Raw genomic sequence first — 4,743 nt, 5'->3', positions numbered from 1 at the left:
TGGATATCATTAGAGAGAAAATTAAGGTGTCCCAATCAAGACAGAAGAGTTATGCTAACCATCGGAGGAAAAGTATTGAATTTAGGGTTAGAGAAAAGGCATTTCTTCGAGTGTCTCCAACGAAGGGGCTGCTACGCTTCAACAAGAAGGGCAAGCTGAGCCCAAGATTTATTGGTCCCTATGAAATCTTCAACAGAGTGAGACCCATAGCATATCGGCTAGCATTACCGCCATCCTTGCAAGGCGTCCATGATGTTTTCCATGTGTCGATGCTAAGGAAGTACATCAACAACCTAGCACATGTACTCTTAGTTGAACCTGAACAATTAGATGTGGATATGACCTATGAAGAATAGCCTATGGAGATATTAGACAGAAAAGAACATAACCTCCATAATCGGATAGTCGTATTCGTCAAGGTTCGATGGGGAAACAGTCCCATAGAGGAAGCATCATGGGAGCACGAAGAGGAAATGTAGGAAAAGTATCCCCAACTCTTTGAGCTACAAGGTAAGCCAATTTCGAGGATGAAATTTTTGTAAGGTGGGGAGAAATGTCAAACCTGCCCCTAACTGGCTAGGAATTTGAATGAAGGACAGGAACCTTTGGCCAATCATCCAAGCACCCTATGGAGCATCACACCAGTAGCTGATCCAATGGGAATGACCTCCTACATACTTGCTAGAAGGTAGATTACAGCTCCATGTTGCTGTGTTGCACACTGCATAATGTACAGCTTGGATCCCAAGTTTCTCTCTCCTCTCCATAAATGTGGGGCCCATACTTGGAAAGATATGTATTGGACCCTGGGTGAGATGTAGGTATAAGGCCTAAGCCCTGGGCCAAGCCCCTGTGCAAGCACAGTGAGATTACAACTTTGTTGTATTCTCTGGGTGATGCATTGGGCGATGCACCTATCATCCAGTGAATCGCCCAGAGTAGTGAAATTGATTATTTTAAACTCCAAACATATGGGGACCACTCATATAAACCATGGACACCCTCTAGGGGTAGATGGGAGTCTTGGGAACAATTACCTACCCTTGGACCCCTATGGACCCCACCAGAGTGGCTAGAATGGCCCAGAATCAGTTGCAAGAATGCATTTTGGGGTGGGGCCTGAGTGCCAAACAGATCTTATGTTGGGCTGGTCTATAAATAGGCAGACCCAGCCCAACATTTAGAACCTTACACTGTTGAAACCGTGGAGGGGGAGAGAAGAGAGAAAAGAGAAGGAAAAGAGAGAGAAAGGAAGGAGAAGGAAGGGAGAAGAAGTGGAAAGAAGGAGGAACAGCTAAGCAGCCCTTGATTCCAGCATCCTCAGTTCATCTTAGGTATAAAACCATCCCCCTATATGCTACTCTACTATTTACTGTTCTTTCCCTTGGATCTCTGCCTTTTAGATGTGAAACTACCCAAGGACAGCCCAGAACACCTGGGGGCTGCCTTGCTCTACCTCAGATCTAACATGCAAACCTATTGCATGGAAGATCGGAGTGTTTTTCATGTGATTTAACTATTGTTTCTTACCTGAGACTGAAATCAGTCTCTATGCCAGACTACACTGCCTTGTTACACCAAGAACAGGTAGTTTGGGCGTAAATCTATGCACACAGGCTGCTCTCTGCCTAGCCTTGTGTTGTAACAGCTTACCACCACCTTATTTTACATGGAATCCTCCTTGCATGCAGTCCAAACTATGGCCATAAGCTGGAACACAACTGGGCTATTGTTCTCTGAGCTGGCTGGACAGCTCCTGGCTACCAAATGGTGGGCCCAGGCTATGATCCATGTGGACCACTGAAATTCACTCCTCATGGGGTCCACAATAACCCTACATGCATGGTGGGTCAACCTAGGCATTGCCCATGATGAAAAATTCCAATTTTGGAGCTTGTTCACGCTTCAAACAGGCTCTGGACAATGCACTGGGCGATTGCCCTATCGCCTAGAGAATGGAAATGGGTTGTAATGCTGACCTAACTCTGTGGGCCTTCACCAGTGGGCCATGTATAGTGTAAGGAGGTGGAAAATGAACAAAATACCCCTCCTCACATTTTATCACTAATAATTACACCTTGGGTACCTAAGTGGACCCCATAGGGCCTGGCAACCCTGCCTGTGATGGTACCAGCTACACTGTTGACCTGAGGACTGAATTGTGAGACTGTCGGGACCATGTACAACTTGTTACACTGGTAAAATACCAGATTTGACCCAAATCCACATCTCTGGATGATGCACCAGGACATGAACCCAAAGGCCCAGTGCAAGACACAGAGAATTCCAAGTGATGCCAGACTGAGCACCGAGTCAGACCAGTGAGTCTAGATCAGTACTAGGACCTCCAAAATAGTCAGACTAATTAAATAATACATTTCTGATTTATTACTTTAGGGTTTGATCCCGTGCTCGAGGTACACTGCCAGACTCTGGCCGAAACTGAACCAGTGATAGAACTTGTAGGACCAGACCAAGGTGAGTGGAATGTCATTGTGTGTGTAGATATAAATGATATGCTGAATTTAAATTTTATAATGATAATACTGTGTTACACATTTAATTCATAAATCCTAAAACTCAAAACAACATTGTGTTGACTGCTACAAATTATGGTTGAATACTGTGTGCTAAATGTGAATGCTAGATTAGATGCCATAGCCGGCTTGGAAATGAGGCCTGTGGTAGCCCGTAGAATGGGATACAGTTGACACCGCCCAACTCATACAATGCCATATAGACATGGGTTAGAGTTTCATCACCCGTGCTATGCACCCTTGTCAATAGGGGTTAAGGTGTTGGCTGCCTGTGGGAGTGACCATATATATGAGAAAAGAAAAGAAAAGAAATGTGAATATGGGCTATATGCCGGGCTCTAAGCCAGAAAAGAAAAGAAAAGAGAAAAAGGGATGGATGCCTCACAGGTTAATCACAGAGGGCTGGTTGGGTTGACCTTGGTGAACGAATGTGGGAGCTGACTGGTCCTCTCCGACAACTCAATGGTGTATCGCAAGAAGGGGTTAAAAGCCTGCACCAGGGATACATGTATTGGGGATTGTAGTAGCACTAACCTGCCTTAGTTGTGATGTTAGGTGGCTAATAAATAACTGGACTGCACTTTATGTAGGATCCATATGATTGTGATTGCATATGCATGCATGATGATATGTTTCATTCATGGGCTCGGTGGAGCTCACACTTTGTTATACATGTTTTCTGTTAGATGATTCTGCAGGTAGATGTCACTGTGGCGGGGAGGCTTATTACGTGAAGGAGAGCCATGGTGGTTATGATCATATTGGTGTGGACCCCAACGGAGGTTGTACCGATGATACGAGTGTTCTCGGTGACTACTGATAATGACCCGTGAAGGGTGTTACTGTTGATGCTGATGCTTTTTGTCTTGGGGACTCCTTTTTGTTTTTGATAGGAGTTTATCCCCGTTTCTGCCTTTAGTTTCCTTTTTCTTCTTTTTGGGGCTTGAGTTACCTCACCCTGTGTATATTTTTCCTTTTGTTTTAGTAGATGTATATGGTAGTTATAACAGTTCTGTCTGTGGGAGTGAGCGAGGGAATGATTAGACTTATTATTGTACATATCATCATTTCTTGTATTGCTACGCTTCTTTTATATTTTAATGTAAATGTAGTTTTCTACAGCACTCTGAGTTTTACATGTTGCATTACTATGGATGTGTGTCTATGAATGGATTAACTGCTTCTAGATCCGTGGGATTTGGCGGATCGTTGTCATGCAATTTGGGTCACCTACCTAATCCTCCCAGGGGTGGTTTGGGGTGTTACATTAATTTTGTACTTGAATACCTACTACTACCCCCTCACTTATATAGACGCCCTCTAAGAAGCCCCATCCATTTTGACCTTCAAGGGCCCCATTTTAGACCTGGCGGCTGATACAACAGGTGGATGATGCCATAAGCCGCTAGTACATCAGCCGCCCAGTATAGAAATCCTTCTCTATGATGGTAAGTATGGTCTGGTCCCATCTTACCTTAAACCAGGGCTTAACCCATACTTATTTTGAACCATTTGTGACCCAAGTGACTTAACTAAACCCTAAGATCATGAACCTATTACCTACTTGGGTTCCACCATGTTTCAAACCCATTTTGGACCCTAGACAAGCCCCTAACGAAACAAGACCTAGGATCCTTAGCTAAACTAGGAAAGATCTCAGCCCTCCCCTCATTTCTCTCATCTCACAACCCTAAAGAAGAGAGAAAATGTGCGAGCTAAGGAAGAAGGAAGGAGAAAGAGAGAAGGGAGGGTTCCACCTCCATTGAAGACCTACTTGAGCTCATCTTACTCTCCTAGCTGGCTGCCTCCATCCTTGGACCTTGGAGCTCGTAGGAGTAGTTGATTGGAGCTCCATCTCAGCCAAAGAAGCCCCTCCCTTGGTTGTTTTAGCCAATTACTTGGTAAACTCTTCAACCTATGTGAATTCCTATATAATGCCTACATACAATTGATTAGAGTGTAACCAATCTCTTTCCAAACCTTAGGGTTTTTTATTATATTTGTATTATATATTTAATTGGATGCCTAGAGCATCAATTAAAACCCTAGAATGTACCATTCTCAGCCCTTTGGCTTAGATGCCATGAAACCCCTTGTAGCCATTCAACTTTGTGGATTATGGATGTAAGGAATCAAGTACTTAACTTCTGGATCCTAATTGGATCAAACTTATTTGATAGCTTTACTGGGAGTCATTGACACCCCC

Source organism: Telopea speciosissima, chromosome 8 (genome assembly GCF_018873765.1).
Source record: "Telopea speciosissima isolate NSW1024214 ecotype Mountain lineage chromosome 8, Tspe_v1, whole genome shotgun sequence".
Lineage (NCBI taxonomy): Eukaryota > Viridiplantae > Streptophyta > Magnoliopsida > Proteales > Proteaceae > Telopea > Telopea speciosissima.
This window is presented reverse-complemented; position numbering follows the sequence as displayed.